Below are 19,368 nucleotides of genomic sequence, written 5' to 3' on the forward strand. Positions count from 1 at the left end.
ATAGGAACCAGTGATTTAGGCAGCTAATTTATTATCACTTACACCAGCATGCAAATGAAACTGTCCTTTTCTAAACCTAAAGTAAGAAATATCCTTAGGAAAAAAAAGGTGAATTAAACAACAACAAGAACAACAACAACAACAAAACAAACCAAAAAAGAACCACCAAAAAAAACACCCAAACCAAAACAAAAACCAAAACCAAAACAAACAACAAAAAAACAACAAAAAAACCCCATAATCAAAACTGCTACTACCTCTGTGATTGTCCTTCAGAGAGGCTCTTATTTGAAGAGGAGTATGTTTCCTGCTCATAGATTCAGGCACACTGATGTGCTTCTTTCTGGCCTTTGGTACAGGTGATAATTGAAAAATTAAGGAGCTGCTGTAGGAACAGAGAAGAAGACATGAAAAGGATTGGGGAAGTAGGGAATATGAAAGCAAAGGAGGATAATGGAGAAGGGGTAAAGGAAGTGGAAAAGAAGAATTAATCCACCTAATTATCATTCAGCCCAAAGGCATGAAACAGAACTGAAATAGAGTGTTCACAATAGCACAGAGCGTAGTAGCACACCAGAAAGTATTACAGCTTGCCAGTATGTAATATAGCTCAAGTGCTAATAATGCTGAGAAGGAATTTGCTAGGAAGGACAGGCTGTGATATCTGCCAGAACTTCGTATACCTACTGAGAAACCTAGCCCACAAGTGGTGTCCAAGACAATGACTGCTGAAGATTTAAAAATTTGGTCAGGTATTTGAGACCAAATAAGACATTAGAAGTGATGAAAATATGAGGTCTCCTCTGGATATATTACTGATCTCTACCACAATGGAAATCTGCTGTTAAAAACACAGTTTTGCAAGTGAGCATCAAATCCAGTAAAGTTCCACTGCTTGTATTCTTCTGCACTGTTTCCCACTGCTCCTCTGGCCCACTACAGCCTTGGTGGCTCCCAGGTCATACTGAACTCTCAAATCCTGTCTCCAACCCAGGTTAACAGGAGAGAGAAGGAAGGAGATACTCATAGCAGTGGTTTTCCATAGAAGCTGTAAAAGCATCCTAAACTACACCAAAAACATTTTTTTGTCTCATCTGTCTTACAGATGGTCTTTATCTATCCAAGTTGTGGGAGTTGACTCTAGGAAAGCTTTGTGTGGATGTTCAAGGTCAGCCAGGCCTTGTATAAACTATGGCACAGATTTCTCCCAATTCATAACCCAGCTGAAGAATTACGGATGTTCTTTCTTTGCTTGACTGTATGTAAGGTCATAGGCTAAAGGAGGAATGAAATGTGTCCATCAGGTACTTCTATTCCCTCCCTTCCTGCCATTAGTTGTCCCCACTAGGACTCTTTTCCTCCCTTAGTCCTTGCATAGCTCAAAGTAGCTCCAGGTCATAGGAGAGGGCAGCAGGAAATCCTGAAATAAGTTGCATACATGCAAAATCCTATGCCTGCATTAAACACAAAACTTTATACAGAGAGGTGGAACAGAAAGTCTGCTAACTCTGTGTGGACCCAATTTCAACACATCTGGTCTTCTGCAAAGCTAAAAAAAATGTTAAGCATGAAAGAGTAATCCAATTTTGCCATTCTCAGTATCTCCCACTAAGGATATATGCAATTAATATTTCATTTGTTAATTATCAAAGGTATTTACAAACCTTTCTATTTTAAGAACATCAGAAAGATATAGACGAAGCTATGTGACTTCTTTGTCCTGATGTAGTGTTAATTTAATTTGTCTGCTCAAAAATCTTCTACAAGACAAATGAACATGTACTGAAAAAAAACATTTACTAAATTATATAATGAAAAATATAATAAGCCTTGTTCATAATTCCTATTTTATATTTACTTTTATTCCTAATTGGATAGTTCAAAGTGAAATACTTGAGGGATATTTTTTAAAAAGAATGGTGATGGAGTCATTTGTTTCTTTGATGCCTCCCCACTACTTTAGTAAGCACATGAAAAGTGATGTTTCTACACCCAGGAGGACCTAAGAGAAATATTTGCCTTTAATAGCTTTTTGACACTCCTTTAAGTCAGCATTAAGCCTCAAATGTGGCATTTTTAGAGTCCTGCTCCCAGCCAGTCTCAAAGAATGGATTAGACTAAAATGTAGGTCTTGTAGAAGCCTTCCCTCTGGCTTGGTTGCTCTGGTGCGTGGACATCCTCCAGCCAACTGACAGCAAAATTCCTTATCAGTTTTCATGGCAGCCCAAGCGGGTTTGGAGCTTGTGCCTAGTGCCTTGGCATGGAGAAGCTCTTCCTGTTGTGGCAGCTGGCTTGTCAAGCCTGGCTCTGTGCATCTCTTCATGCCAGTGCGTGAGTCACTGTGTGCAGTAAGAAGCATAAACTTATGGTGGAAGAAACCTTTTTTTGTAACAGGATCAGAATATGTTTTTGAATTTACCTCAATGTCTTGTGGTTATAACAGTCCACCGTTTTCAGTGAGATTTAATGAAAACCTATAATATTGCTTTATATTACCTTAAAGGTTCAGCTTTTTTAATCTACAATTTGTAGAAGTGTTTTAGGAAATAGGGTTGAATAAAACCTTGAATAAACCATAACAGGAAATGTAACTAAATGTATTATCCTAGCAGTAGGCCAAGCATGTTGCATTTTAAAACACATGGGAATTCCACATGGATCATGTGCCTATGAAGGCTAAAAATGAACATTTATAGTAAGGGGTTATAATTTTCTCTTCTCATAAACTGTTATTTGTTGCAGATGTGAGATGATGATATCCTCTCGTACTTGGATGACACAAATTATTTTTTGGAATATTGAATCAAAATCATTTATTTCTATAGAAAGACAAATTGTCTTATCACTTTATAAAAAAAATCTTTAGTAAAAAATGAGTTTGTGTTAGCTGAAGGCAGAAGAGTTATTGCAGACCATTTAGATCTTCTGTATACATTTACAAACATGCAAGCAAAAAAAAATTTCAAAACTTGGCAAGAATTTCCTCTCGTTGTGGTCCCTTTTCAGGTTTATAATGAAAATAAGAAATTTCTGAGAGCAGACATTTCTGCTTATTAGAAACACATCTTTTCCACCAAAAATACTTCATTTGAAAATTTCAGCCATCTTTAAATTATCTGATCTCAAAGGGTTATATTTTTGTACCATCTGCATGTATAGAAAGAAGGATATTACATTTTTAGCCATGTAATTTTGATGTCTGCCTGGCAAAGTACAGGAATTGTTAAGAGCATGCTGGATTTCCTCAGGAAAGAGAGACAATATCCTCAACAGCATTGTGTATTTATTAAAAGACAGAACCAAGAATTGACTTTCTGCATCATCCAAGCCTTTAGTGTTGCAGGAGGTCCCTCCTTTTCCCTTCCTTTTTTTTTTTTTTTCCTTAAGAAAAAGAATAAGCCATTAGCTATTTATGTTTCTATTTTTCATTTCTGGAGTTGCTTTGCAGAAGACAATTGAGTTCTTTTACATCCTCAGTAGGAGAATTTATTTCACTGAGGATAATCTTGTTTCAGTCCCCCACAAGTCAGCACAGAATATAGGGATGCATTACCAGATCAAGTACTTGGCAATAAGCCTCCAGTTGCCCTAAATCAGTCATTTGAAATTCTCCATAGGTGCAAGAGAATCATAGGAAGCAAAAAAAACCCAGCACTACTCTTTGAATCTCACCCTTCCTCCACCACTCCCCTGGATGTGAGGTTTGCTGGTTGGTCCTGTTTCAACCCAGATAAATTACTTCCACAGTCATTTTGGTAAGACAACTCTCAGGCAGTCTTTATTCCCGCATGAGAAAGAAAGGAACAAAGCAACTGATGACAGTAAATGAGAAAAGCATGCAGTGCATTTAGCATTTAGAAATGCATGCGGTGCAAAATTGTGGTGTCAGTGCCCTTCCAGGAGCTGCTGTCATGAGAGGAGAGCCCTCTTCCTCTTAAAAAACCACATGCTCATATAAAGAAAATCCACCCCCATCCACCCAGTATCTTCAGGGAGGTATCCCCAAAGCAGCACTGATCTTCCTTCTTTCTCCTGTCTGGCTGCACAGCCCTCACAGCAAAGGTCCAGTCGCTCTCCTGAGCCTCTGAAGATCCACCCCTGGGTGACGATGCTGAGTCCGTGGGTGATGATGGCGAGTAAATACGCTGGGTCAGGGCTGAAAAGGTATGTATGTGGCTGATTAGCGTGTGGTACAAGGGACAGAGAGCTCTTGGTAAAACAGTCTCTGGTGCCAGAGACTTAGCGGTCAGGGTAAGAGAAAGAGGCTTCTCCCAGAATGCGTGTCCTGTTACGTTAATCTGTCCCAGTTTGGATTCCCCGGTTGGCTGTCAGCCTCTACCTCTCATCACTCCCCCAGAGTTCCCCATTGGTCCCTGTTCTCTGGTCCTGCCTTTGCCCCTCCCCCAGATAAAAGTGTGAGTTTCGGGATCATGTTGGTATTTGCCTCTGCCACCTTTGACAGTGTAGCAGCAATAAATGCTCCTGCCAGAACGCACACAAATGCCCTTCTCGACTCTTTGCTACCGACTGTAGCACTGAACCCACCCGTGCTTCTGTGGGTGCACACAGACCCCCCTGGAGCCGGGCAGGGACAGTAATAGGCTACCATACAGGTCCCAAGGCGAAAACATGGTGCCTAACCAGGTTTTCACAGCAGAGATGGTGTAGCCAAGCTTGTCCCTCGCTCTTCTCACCAGCAGGAACAGCAGACATCTAGTGTGGCATTGTCCTTTGCTTGCATCCTGCTTCAGAAGAGCTAAGGCAGAGCTTGCTGCCTTCCAGCCTGCAGAGCATTGCAATTACAGCTTTTCCCTTTCTTTGTCCGCTTTATCTGTGTGCTCATCTGTGTGTACCTCGGGAAAGCTGACTGAAATCAAAAGTTCGCTATTCCTTCCTCCAGCCACAGTGCATCAGCTACTCAAATTAAAAGACAGACCCACTGTGAAATAGAAGGTGTTCCCCAACTTGCAGCAAGTTCTCATAAAGAAACTGTACCAATCAGTTTGATACCTGAGGCTTCCTACTAAAAGCAAATGATATTTCACAGCAGATAGCCAAGAAAACAAGGATGTATAAATTAAGAAAAATGCTCTTTATTCACCTTTTGCCTTTATGTGACCACATTTTGTGCATGGAAATATAAAAGGATTCCTTTCCTTTTAAAGGCAGACAATGAAAATACCTAAGCTTTGGCACATGAATTCTTCCAGTAATAAACCAAGGTTAATTTTCTACTTAAAACTCAAATTTCTATTTGAATTGAAAATGTTGTTTGTACCAGAATAACGTCTTGGTAATTAGCAAAGAAATGTGCCCAGTATATGAAATTATAAGCCCACTGACGTGAACACCAAGACATATCTTTTAGTAAGAGTTGTTTTCATTTTTGGAGTAAGGTTGAATTTTATATCATTTGTTCTGCAAGAGCTCTACATGGCTCTTGAAGAATATCAATCCAGGTTGTAAGTTTAGGTCATAATTAATAATTCTGAGTTCTTTCAAGGAAACCTATCATAACAACAGGTGAAGAAATGTCTTTTCCATTGGGTAGGAACTGTTTGTAGATGGGACTTATCCAGAAATTCATTTACAAAATTCCTTGCCTTCCACTAGAAATTCCAGACACATCTATGCCCTTGCCTTCTCTGAAATAGAAGTAGAGCTGGTAAATGAGTTGAAAACCTCAGATGATGACACGAGTTGTCCTTATCAACAGAGAAGGCAAACCCCAACATTACAGACGCCAGCCCTGCTGTGCAGTGTGCAGCCAAAACGCACTTGGGTTCTGCATTAGCGTGAGCTGCCTCCCTCGTGTTCTGGGCAAGTAAGGCTGGGAGGCTGTTCAGTGTTTCTGCAAACCTTTTTTAAGATAAATAGGAACTTTTCTCCTGAAATACCACTTCCCACTAGAGTGAGCCAACATATCCTTTGCATATTTCTATTTATAAATCCTACACATTTTTCCTTTTAATTATGTTTACTGGAACACATTTCACTCTGATTTCTTATGGCATCTTTCATTAGGACAGAAGGATAATAATAATATCTTTTATGCGTTCCTATGCTGCAATAACGTGTGTTTATTTTTCCTGAACTTTCTCCAAGAATTTTAATAAATCACACTTTTGCATTTACCAAACTCCATTTCCTTAAGTTTTTCCTGTAGGTTTTTCAGATTATTTATTTTTCCGTGTTGAAGGTTAAGGTTTTCTTGTTTATACTTGATGTTTTCCTGCGGAGCTATCCATCACCGAATTCCAAAGAACATGAGCCCAATCCTCATTCTGTATAAATTAGCTAATTAAGAACTACAAAATTTGAAGGAGATCATTTACACTATCGTAAGACCTATGGTCTCTTTGTGTCTTTAAAAAGAGGAACAGAAAGAAGAGGGATATTTTTACATACATAGTATACTAAAAACCCAACAACACCAAAATCCAATCCTAAATGAATAGCTTGATATTTATCTCTGGCCAAAATATTTCCAGCACAATGATGAAAATATAGTTATTTTTTACTCCACCGACTTACACCACCCATGTTTTTTAGCCATTTTTATCTCTTGTCTATCTTAACCCACATCTCTGACCTTCACACAGCAGCCAGCTGAGGAAACAGGAAAAACATGGCCCTCTGGCACCTGGGGAGATCTGTACAACTGCATCCTGGTTGATGATCTCTTTCCCCAAATTTTGTACTACACAACTATACCCCTCATGAAATCTCTGCGGCACACACTGCTGCAAGATGAGGAGAGTATGTGTCACCACATGGTAATGCCTACTCTGCTGCTTATACTAACAGATACTATGAATCTCCAGGCTGATTCAGCTATTTTTATTTTAAACTCAGTAATGGATTGGGACTTCTATCATTTTTTGGATTAAAACACTGGGAAATATCTAAATTATATCATCAACAATTTATAGATAAGACTAAAACTGTAAAATAACATTTGTAAAATAATGAAAGGCACTTGTATTGTCCACACAAGAGAAGCAAGAGAAAAAACTGGTGTGAATTGAAGGGGTGAATGATGAAAATTACTGTGTCTTAGTGTTCTAGTGATACTCAGATGGCAAGAGAATAGCTGTGAACATCTGAAGTAAAGATGAAAAAAATTATACTGCTGAGAAATGACTGTAATACACATCAATCCAGCTCCTGTCATCAGAAGTCAACTACTTTTCAGTTGTCAGAAAGGCATAAATGGGACATAAAATCTGGTAGATTTCTGTCGAGGACATAAAGGGATAGATCCCTTGCCACCACAATATCTGCTCCACAGAGGGCACCCTGCTGTAGCTGTCAAATTCTCAAGCTGCCAGGCCTTGAATGTAAGTTAGAAAGAATAACAGCTTTTTATTTGATCGTGGTTACTACAAGACATTCATCTGTCATTGACCAGTGTAGCATAATGTCCCTCTTGTCTCCCTGAACAATTTACACTGTCTCTTTGCCTGTTTTCTCAAATACAACATACCAGGATGAAGTTGAGTTGATATCTGAACAGCCTGCATGACTCTGAGCCCACTAAGGACACTTCCACTTGTGAGTTGGCAGCAGGTGTTTCCAAAGCTTTCCTGCTGATCAGCTTGCTTGCCAGCAGAAATGTTCACATTTGCCCATAGCTGTGATGGACAACCTCTCTTTGGCTGTTTAATCTTGTTTTAAGTCATGTTCCATGAAGGGACTAACCGAGTGAGGTTGGTCCCTTTAGAATGCAGAAGATTTCTGCTTTTCAGAGGATAGGTTTACTACTGGAAGTGGAGTGTCTGTGGCACAAGAGGAGAGTTTCTTCTAAGAGCAGTGAGCCTTCAGCACATGCATAGACTGAGAAACTCTTTAGAGGAACAGAGAGTGGAAATCTGGGGCTCTCAGATGGTAGTAATAAATACCCCAGGACCAGAAGGGATTGCTTTGTGTTTGTTGCAATTCAGAAATACTCTGTTTTGTTGGAAACCAGCTATAGAAGCAACCATGTACTTGCAAGGATAGACTGGGCAGGAGTCATCTTGTCTACATCAGAATATAAGCACAACCATGGTAAGCCAATGGTTCGTTTTGCTCCCTGCTGTGTCTCCTACATCACAGGTGCAAAGTTGCTGTAAAACTGAAAAACTATCAAAAGAATTCTGAAAACCTAAGGATTTATCAATCACATCATCCTTACCCATATTTATATTGAATTCTGGAAAGAACTGTAAAAGATTTGCAATGAAGAGCTTCTCTGTACAAAGAAAATCCATACTGACTTCTTCATTAAAAGAACCAAGGTTGACTCTTGCCAGTTAAATCAGATGTATCACATAACCATTCATTCCACCCTTTATTATAGTTTCTACTAATTTTCTCTTAATTTCTCTTCTTTAAAAACAGACTTAATGTCACCCCTGAGTCGTCAGGTACAGATGCAATTTAAGTAAAAGGGCATACACCATGATTAGTAATTCAGCTATTTCATCCTTGACTTCCTTTGGATCCCATGAGTGAATACATTCTGGTCCTGAGGATGTGTGACTGTTCATTTTTTCAGTCAGTTCCAGTATCCCTTCAGAATCACTTCAATTGACGTGTCCCCCATAAAGAATGATTTTTCAATAGGAATATCCCTCATTTCTTCTGCCATGAACAGTGATGCAGAAAAAGTTTCTACCACCTCTGAAATTGCTCTGTGTTCTCTGAGCATGTTTTGATACCCTGTCCATGAGCAGACCCTACAAATTTTCCAGCAGATCCTTTGTTTCTCATGAGTATTAATAAATACTTATAAGTAGTTTTGATTACTTTTTCTAGTTGTTTCTTCAGTGTCCTTGCTGTTTCTTCTTTGTTTGTAGACATTCAAAGGGTGTAAATATCTACATTCTTTCCCACCCAGTCATTTCCAGGTTCCTCTGTTTTAAAGCAACTGGTTTAGTCCATGTTCCATTACAATCTTGTTTATTTGGGTTTTGAAACATTTCAGTCTTTGAGACATCACTCCAGGATGAAGCCCAGGCAAAGCCTTCTCAGAGAACTGACTAATGTAAGATATCTTCATAATGCTGTTATTCTTCTATATTCTATTAAAGAGTCTTATTTGATTTCCCAATTCTCCCAAGCAGCAGTCATCAGGAGTCTACCATCTGCACAGATCAGAAGGAAAAAACATGTTTCTAAGGTGCTTCAGGAATGTGTTTATTTTCAGCAGTTCCCAGTAAATAAAGAATGCTTCCAGAATTACTCTGACAAAGCAATTTATGTTTAATTAATAATTTGATTTTGTTTTCAAATTTCCAAGTAAATACTTATGTGATCCTCTTGTGTACCTGTTCTTTTTCAGATATTGTACATTTTTTGTCATTGATTCTTACACCCACCAGCCTGAATCTCAAGAGACGACATCTGTTACTGAGCTGTCTGTGTGTAAGCCTGGACTTTCATCTGAAGAAACTGCACAGGAAATCAGAGTCCACTGTCCAGTTTGTTCTTGATTGTTCTTGATGCAACATGTAAAATTTTCAGATCTCACTGCTTTAAAAGAATACACCAAAAATACTTCACATCTATGAGTGATAGCCTACTGCATGAAGGAAGCAAATACTGAAGGATGAATTCCATTACTAACAGGGGACAAGTTCCAGACTGCATTCTCCTCAGAGACAGTAGCTCTAATCTGGATTCCAAGGGGCAAAGGGGCAAACCCTTGGCAAGAAAAAACTGGAAATCCCATTGATCATCTCTGTTCGGCAGCGACCTCTCACGATGGCTGTCCCAGGAAACTGTTAAGATATGGAGGCTTGTGAATGTGTGAGCTCAAATGAGATGATATTTTAGAAGCAATTCTTGGAAACAAAATTAACCACAAGTTTCAAAAAAAATTCCAAATGTAGCATTCATTTAAAATTATTTAGTTTCCCTTCAGTCATTTATTTATACATAAACAAGCCATCCTCACTCATCCTATATATGCAGACATAAACAAATTAATTAATTGTTTTCTACAACAGCCTTAAAAAGGAAAGTGAGAGAGCGATTTTCTGCTTCCATGTACTTGGAAACTGCTAGTATAGGGACTTGATAACTTGATAACAAGAAAGAAGCAAGTCCTAAAATAGAAACAGACATAATATTTCTTTGAATTGAAGGATATGCATTAAAAATTTAATCATCCTTCACTTGACAAGGCTAACAGGAGAAAGTGTTATATCTGTAAGATAAATCGTATGGTAGGGATAGAGGCCAAACAGTAACAATTTTAAAACAGTGGGTTTACCCCATTCGTGGCATGTGTTTTATTTGCCCTTGATATTCCTTTTAAAAGGCTATTCAATACTCTTTGGTAAGAATTCTTCAAATTTCCAGCCAAATTTAATTAACAGCCAGTTCCAACCAATCTGATTTGGTGCTAGTCTTGTCCTCTGTACAGGTCCTCTATTCCATCCTCAGTGATATGTGTATAGAAAGCAGCTGTTCTCAGACTGGGTTGAGCTCAGCAGTCTCTTCTGATCACACTGGTTATTCCCCAGGTCTCGCCATTTTCTTCCCTCTGAACCACACATTAATCACCTTTCTGGGTCATCATATGCAAATGAGTGGTTGGGTTGTGGGGACACTTCAAATTAAGAAGATTTTGCAGTGCCCATTCATGGATTGCTTTCTCAGCAACTGTATGTCACTGACAACAGCAATCAGTAACAGAGCCACGATTACAGTGTGGTCTGGTCCTTCTCCTCAGTCATTTCCCATGGATGAGCTCCTGACTTTTAAAATCCAAGTACTCAAATGAACAAACTTACATGCCATTTAATTTACCTCTATCTCATTTCACCTCCTATTAATCTACTTGCTTCCTCCTGTGTTATTTCTTTTATGGAGATCTGATCTTGTCCAACTGCAACATGAGGGGTTTCCTCATCACATTTCTAATTTTCATGCCAAATTCATTACTGAAAACAGTAAACAAGGTTAATCTGGAAAAATACTCAAAAAAAACTCCAGTAATCTCCCTCTGTCCAGCCAGATACTTTCCCTTTCTACTTTTCCTATTGCCATCATGCCTCTAACCAACTTCTTACCATGGTTACAGTTCCTGCACTTTAATTTCCAACTTTTGCACTTAACTAAATTCCCATGTGCCCCTGTTCCGGTTTCAGACAGGAACAGGGTTAATTTTTTGCAGTTGCCATGAGGGGTGAGGCCAGGACCCTGTTGTTATTTGATATCACCTCACATCACTGCCAGGGGCAGGGGGAAGGGACTCTCACTCCATTCTGAGGAAAAGGGCCATCCTTCCAGTGTCACGGAAGAGCTGATCAGTATTTCCAAGCCACGACACACTGCTTGGTTTACATCCAGATAGATGGTTTCATTCCCCTTTCTGCTGTCTAGAAAACCAGTTATCATATTAGAGAAAGTTATTCATTTTCTTTTTTGCAACATCTATGTTTGGTAAACCCCATAAATGTTTCCCATTTACAGTGATATACAAATTAGAAAATTCCTTTGGAGAAAATTCCATTAAAAGGGGGAGAAGGTCTTCATTACTGAAAAGCAGGTCAAACTGGTGAGTAGAAATACTCATGTAGACTAAAGAGAATCACAAACTCAAGTCTTCATTGTTTCATCTCTAACATGCATGTGTACACTTTGCTTTGACATTGTTTTGAGCCAATTTGAACTGAAATTCCAAGGAGAGCCAAACTTGTTAACAGCAAATAAACAGAGGGAGGGAAGATCCAGGAGTGTTACACAGGGAAATTGCCTGTTGCTAAGAGCTGTTCTTGTCAAGGGAATAGAGATTTGCAAAGCACATCCCTCCCTGTGACAGGAACTGATGTATATTCCCAAATCTTCTGAAGGATAGAAATAAATTACATCTGATCTAGATGGATACATTATATATTTGCTCACTTACATACATTTTGAAAAGAATTAGTATAGAAGTTTAAATAAAAATGGGCAAGTAGGTACAGAGGCTGGTACAAGACTCTTGTTTTGAATACCTAAGTTCTACAGCAATACAAAGTATTATTCTCATCCTTAATAATAATAATAGTAATAATAATGATAATAATAATATCATAAGCACTTCTATAAGAAAGTACAAAATTAAAGATAAAAGTCATCTTTGTCTTGTAGCAAGCTGCAACATAAGGTAAGGCATATGGAAAATGCCTCAAAGACTCAGTAAAACCCTTAAAGGCATATATCTGGTGTGATCTGTATTTGAGAAACCAGTATTTCTTTAAAGAAAGTTATCTCTGGGAGATAATAAGCTGCTGGTGAAGTATTTTTCCTTTCTACACCAGCTGAGGTAGTTGGTCATGGTAGGGAGAGCAAGAGCTGCCTATTTCATGTGTCAAATACAGAAGAGTTTATCCGCCATTCTAAATCAGACCTCAGGCATATCTATACATGTTTCTGATGCCTACCCACTTATAGATCTCAGCATTTTTCACCCCAGGGAAAGTATTCTTTCTGCTGCAATGTGAATACAGTTCTGTCCCTACATCTATAAGCCACTGTTGATTTCCTCAGGTATTTTATTTGCAGCATTAGAAATTAAATGACCCCTCTTGGAATTTCAAAGAAATAAATAAATCCCCATCTAGTTCATCCAATCCCTCTTCAGAAAAAAACCATAACCTCCTTTTCAAACAAATGCTATATTCTGAGCAGCAGACCTCTGTCACTTCAGATGAGCTGCACCTCTCATCTTGCAGAGGTCAATGCAGTGCAGTGAAATGACAATGGCTGACTCTCTTATGTTATTTTATTTAGAGTATCATCATCCCACAGCAGCCAAACAGCAAGGCTGCTCAGAGCAGTATTCCATACTGGGTAACACATTGTCATGGCAACCAAACAAATGGGTCATCCCACTCCTGCTTGCTTCCATTGTTGCACAGTGTGTGAGAGAAATCACAGCACGAGCGGGAACGTGTCTTTGTGCTTCTGTGAGACTGAGCCAAGTTCCCTTCCCAATCTGCTCTTGGGCACAGTACCTCTTGGAGAAGCACTGGGCCTGTGTGCCTGGATATGCACAGGTCCATGAGCTCAGTGGGTAGACAAGGACTCAGGAGCAAAAGCAACTCCCAGGAACCAGTAATGATCTCCTCTTCTCCTATATATTACTAGATAATAGCGAGGAACACACTACTAAAACAATGGCAATAAAGTGGGGATGGCTGAGCCAAGTGTCATGATGGAATACCTGGGCAACATGGTGATTCAGTGGGACAAGTGGATGAGGGAGTTACGTGAGGATTGTGGTGTGTCTGTTGAACACTGCTTTCTTCCAACTATGTCTGTCCAGTGCTTTCCTCACTGCTCCAGTCTTGCTCTTGTTCTCCTTCCTCACAGTTCTCATTCCCATTCTTTTCTGTGTTCTGTAATAACCCTTTGCCAAAACTTCATCTTCTGATCCTGTGGTCCTATGGGCTCACACCCACCCTGCCACTCTCCATAGGTCCTGATAGGACAGTTTCTGAATCACCCATCTTTCACACTGCAAGATACATTCTCTCATAGGGCTTTGCTTTCAGGCAGATGAGAACTTAATCAAGTTTACAGCTATTCCAGCTGGAATTGTGTGTGCCAGACATCTGGATGAAGAAATTATTTTCTTGAAGTTTACATAATTACTGTCAGCCAAAATTCATAAAATGTTTCCAAGATTTGGGATAAGGTTGACATGGGCATGGGCCAAAATTATTGTAATTATTAAAAAATTTAAACAAATTTCCCACATGTTGCCCTATCCCTATGGTACAGAGCAGGGATATGAAGTTTATCAGGACATGCTGCAGTTTTCTTCAGAGCACCCTTCCTTTTTACTTATGAATATCTGTTCTTTTCCAAATAAGATATAACCCCTGAAAAAAATGTCATTTGCACATATCAACAGAAAATTCTTAATGTTTGCAAGATAAGACCTCAAAAGGTATTTTTTATGCTGTGCATGTTGCAGGCCAGAAACTGAAGTGCAGTGTTCCCCAAGAAGAGGATGAGACTGAGAGCCTGAAAAAGGTAAGCAGACTCTTGAAATGGGAGCTTGATCAAGAGGAAAACCAAGACCAGTAGATGAGAAGACAAGTTTAAGATGATGAGCAGAATCACTGAATCATAAAATGGTAAAAGGTTGGGAGAGACCCTAAAGATCATCCAGCTCCAATAGCCCTGCCATGGGTAGGGACACCTTCCACTAGACCAAGTGGCTCAAAACCCCTTCCAATGGACCTTAAATACTTCTAGGGATGGGGCATCCACAACTTCTCTGGGCAATATTTGCCAGTGCCTTATTACCCTCACAGTAAAGAATACCTCCTTATATTTAATCTGAGTCTACCCTCTTTCAGTTTAAGACATTACCCTTATCACCACACACCTTGATATTGAGTCCCTTCCCATCTTTCCTGTAGAGAAAAAAGATGACTCAAAGCCAGTGAGTAGATGTTTTCAGAGTGTGAACAAATGAGAATAAACAAGAAGGGTTCTGGATTTTAGGACAGTCCCAGATACTGGAGAAGAACTAGGACTGGACAGGCAAGCAGATTGTGGGAAGGGACCCTGTTGTGAAATAGTTCAGGGTGCAGATTTGCAGATGAAGAACCACTTAGGTGAGAAGAGGAAGGTACAGGAGACAGCCATGGGGAGTGAGAGAAAAAATAAATGAGGAGGCTCAGCTGCCCAGAGAGCAGTGGTGGAGCTGGAGGACTGAAGGAGAGGAACAGCATAAAGTCTAGGAAAGGAGAATGGGAATGTTTCTACAGGAACATTCTCACTGATGTGAGAAATCCAGGAAAGCATAACAGAGACTGAGCCATAAAATACTCTAATAAAGAAATGCTGGAAACATGGGACAGAAAGGATTGATCTTAAGGAGAAACAGCAAGAACTATACCTGGAATGGAATTAAAAATTCATGTCTCAGCATTCACATGCTCTCAGCAAATATGTGTAAAACTCCTCAGCAAAGGCTCTCATTGCTTCATCAAGAATGACTATCTGCCTTGACTGGGAGTTACCTCACCAGCTTCAAGCTGCAGAGTTCTCTGAAGTACCTGTAGTTGTTGCCAACATGCAGGAAAACCATGAAAACACCAGGCTGATATCACATTATGGGATATTCCACTCCTGTTTCTGAATTAAAAACAAACAAGCCATCAAAAAATGGAAAAAACCAGAATATTACCTGCAAGCTACTTCTAAAGCATCATGAAGCTCACAAACATTGGCAATGCACTTCTTGCTTTTTTCTCTGCAATCTTTTTTCAACCCACTTGCATGGCTTTGTATGGTGGAAGGTTTACATAAATGCTGTGCACTTTAACTGCAACAGGAATCAGGGCTCAGTTTAATGGAACAGTATGTTGTGAAAACAAGCCATGGCTGTGCTGTGAAAGGTGCCCAGTCCACAGGCCCACAGGTCAGAAGCTGTCTAATGTGCTAAATGCACTGAAAAAGTCTTGCATTGGCAACTCAGAGCAAGCAGGAACTGGGCTTTTTTTACTTCTTTTGTTTCTCAGTCCTCCAGATATAAAATGGATGTTCTAGTACTGCTTCATGTTACAGAGATGCTCTGAAAATATGTTCATTTCTATTTTTGTAGTTGTTGGGTGCAAATACAAACAGAATGAGAAGTCTCAGAGAAAGTTCAACAACCCTTTAGAACCGATTTTGAAAAATGAAAGAGGTAAGGCACAGGAGCCACATGAGTAAACAAAATACTGAAAATCTATTTAAAAAGTGAGCACTCAATCAGGCAGATGTGCCATGAAAAAACACAGTATGTAATGATGAGATTGCAGACGGAATTAGAAAGCATAATCACAAAAAGCCAAATTAAGTTTGCATGTGGATCTTAATTCTTGCATCATTTCCCATCTGTTGAGGGCTTGACTTATCAGCCTCAAAACCACTGTAATAATATAACATTGCACAGGTTTTGTACACAGTCTTACTTTCTGCAAAGACACAAACAAATGTTGAAGCAATAAGAAAGTCCCATCCCTCAGAGCCATGGGAATAGCGAACTCTTCCCTGGATTGTCGTGGTCATGTTATTTTGTTGTGGTTGTGTCCTAGTTTGTTGTCCTGCTTTCATTATTGTGTTCTTTCACATTTTTCCGAGTAAAAAGTACCTCTCTATCTACTTATTTAGTTCCCTGTGCAGTCAGATTACAGTCCTGATGGCAGTTGCAAGATCTGTAATGCAACACAAATGTTACATCATCTTGGTATTGTCAGAATTGCTAAGAGCCCATCACAGGGTATTTTAGAAATGCAATGTAAAAAGACAGCCTTTGAACTAAGGAATTTATAAATTCAAAGTAAGACATGGCTATAGAAATAAGACACAAACACATAAGAAACACACAAGCAGATGAAAAAGTAGTAAAATACAGTACTCATATCAGAAAAAAAATCATTAGTTTTCTGCATTTATGGAAAGATAATTGAAAGCATTGTTGTGTCTTTCATATCAGACCTGCTTTACACTGCTTTCCGAAGTTGCAGTTAAAGGGAGAGCTATTTATCTCTTCCTTGTCACTGGAGGCTTTTACCTATAGTCAGCAAAATGCAAGCCAGCAATCATGTAATATGTAACAGATTCTTTGTTCTGTTTCCAGTTCCCAAAGCCCTGTTGTGTCCACTGTTTTATCAGCATCTAAAAATTTAATTTTGTAAGGTGTAACAAGGAGACTAAGGCAAAATCTACATTCTACTAATGGTGAACATTATTAAATCAGAAAACTGCATTATGCAAGAGAACAAGATTCAAAAGATTTATGACACATTTCTGTTTGAAGATTCAAAGGGAATAGTGGGAAAATTACACATTTGAACAGAATGCCTAAGGATTATTGCACTTGGAAGAGAAATATCATACTTGTGCTTAAATTTAAATTCACAAGCAATATGAAGATGAAACATTTAGTTTACAGAAGACCTGCAAGAGGGAGCAATGTATAGCTACCATAGTTCATGCTAGCAGCAATAAAGATTAAAAAAGGCAAACATAAAAATATCACTGTTCCAAGAGCATGAGCACATGGACGTTCCAGCAGAAGATCCATAGTTCATATTAGTTCAGGAAACTGAAACTGTGCCCACTTCTGACAAAAAGAACCAGTATTTCCCTTGCTAATACCCGTCATTGGAAATTCAGAATGCAAGGGAATTCTGTATTTAGTTCTAGTTTTTAACATGGCCTGTACCAAAAAGCTCCTTTTCTTTTTTTTGCCTAATTTCTTTCTCCTTTTTTCCCAGTCTGTGGTTCACTCCAAAGGTGAACCTTATTATTAAATATAATAATAATAAGAAGAAAGAGGGATGCAGAAGACCTAACCGTGCATACCTGACTTAGCCACAAGCGTGAGTTTGAACTAATTACTTTATTTCTCTGTGCCTCAGCTTTTATCTCTGTGAAATGGAACCAACAACAAACCAGTGCAAAAGCAAGATCTCAGCAAACTCATTCTTGCTTATCAAGTTATCTTCATATGATTTGCAAAAATCCTATCAGTTAGATCTGATTTGGGAAAAACAAACCACAGTTAATTCAGCCTTGCTTTGGCCACCTCGCTCAATCTTCACCACTAAGGAATGGTGAGGTGTTTCAGGCACAACAGCAACAACAATTACATTCTTGCTGAATTAATTTCTAACATTAATCTTAAACCACGCTTTATAAAATAATTCCTATCACTGAGCCTTCTACATTAATATGTACTAAGCACTGGATAAACTCACTGAAGTAATTAATTTGTTTCACACTGGAATTACAAGGAAAAAAGTCATACTTTTCATTATGCAAAAATTTTCAGGCTTCCTGACTTCAAGCATTTACCAGCATTAACAATTTAAAATATATTATTGTGGCACCATTATCAAATATTTGTCCTTCACTTGCAAATTCTTTCAAGATAAGGCTAGAAAGAAGAAAAATTTCCCAGCAAGTGCAGAGCTGAGACATGAACTAAACCAAAGGAAACAGGTTGTATATCTTAGTGAAAATTATTTTCTTGTATTACTTGTGTATAAAGGGTTGACAATTTTCCAATCTCTATTTTTCTTGGCCTTGATGCTAGACTGAGGGAAAGAGCTTCTGGCTATGGCAAAAAGGACTGCTTCTGGCATATTCTGCTTTATTATTCCCCTCAGATATTCCTTCTGGTTTGGGTTCTTTTAAATTCTCAAATAATTATTTTTATGGCACCAATTGTGGAATGATACTCTTGAGGCAGTTTTTTCATGTGTCCCTTACCTAGGAGGAAAAAATGCATTGATAGAGAACAGTGGAAATTTCATCAAAACTGATCATTTTCAACTGATGGTTATATAATATCCTGTAACAAATTGAAGATTAAATAGACCTAAACAAAATGCAAGGTAACCATAATAATGCAAATAGAACTTAGTTTAGGTTCCATTTTATAGCTTAACGATATCATTAGAGAGAGTAATGAAAACCATAACGATAAGACGCCACATTAAAAAAAAGTATCAGAACAAAAAATAATTAGAAACAGTATGGAAAAGGACAGAATTGTACAGCATAGAGATGTTATAAGAGTGGAGAACTAAAAAAAACCCAAAAAACCATGGAATGGGGCTATGACAGAGTTAAGCTCATCTGATTTCTAGAATTAGTAGACATATGTAAAAAAAAAACACCACAGAAATTTGAGAAAATAAACATATATTTTGGAAAAAGCTGAACAGAAAACAACCAACCAAACAACACAGGGTAGACAAGTGATCTGGTCTCTTTGTCAGAAAAAAAACCAAAAAAGCAAATCAAAACCACCGGAAACGTTTTGGCATGTAATGGAATCAGCAGAACATACCCATATGTGAGGGTGTATAAATAACAACAATGGATCTGTTAGAGCTTGTATATAATGGAAGTAAATGCAGCATCTTTCCCTTAAAATGGCACAAAATCAGAGAAAGCACTAAGACTGAAAATAACAGCTTGCTTCTGTAGTTTGCAAAAATTCCAGCTGAGATCAAGACAAAATCAAAGACTGAATAGCAACTAGAGTTCTGACAGCAGTAATGAGTCTAGAAAGGCACGTGGATTGTTTTTCATTTATTTTTTGCCACCAAAGCCTCCGTCAGAGCCAGTTCAAAGCTTTAAAAACAGCAGCCTCCTCTAAGTACTAAAGATCAGGTTGAAACTGTTAGTATCAGAACACACTGGAGTCTTCAGAGTGTAAAAGTTGTAAATTGTCAGAGTACCTCTATTTTGTTTTGATAAATGACAATTTTATAAGATATTTCTTCATGCGTTTATTTTTGTTATATACTTCCCCTAGATCTGTTTGTTTTCCTGTTCACTCCCCATATATAGCTATCATATATAGAGAGATATTTATTA

General features: G+C 38.5%; 1 long non-coding RNA gene across 1 annotated transcript in view; it reads right to left on the reverse strand.

Moving 5' to 3' along the window:
* Positions 1–3,413: 3,413 nt before the first annotated feature.
* Positions 3,414–19,368, reverse strand: part of LOC121673596 — a 31,857-nt gene continuing 15,902 nt past the window's right edge. The window contains exons 2-3 of the long non-coding RNA XR_006019256.1: positions 8,177–11,369; positions 3,414–4,156 (exon numbers count right to left, since the gene is read on the reverse strand). This is a non-coding gene — a long non-coding RNA (uncharacterized LOC121673596). The remainder of the gene's footprint in view (positions 4,157–8,176; positions 11,370–19,368) is intronic.

Source organism: Corvus kubaryi, unplaced genomic scaffold (genome assembly GCF_017639235.1).
Source record: "Corvus kubaryi isolate FWS band 111438036 unplaced genomic scaffold, C.kubaryi_AGA036_p1.0 66, whole genome shotgun sequence".
In the NCBI taxonomy this organism is placed as follows: Eukaryota; Metazoa; Chordata; class Aves; order Passeriformes; family Corvidae; genus Corvus; species Corvus kubaryi.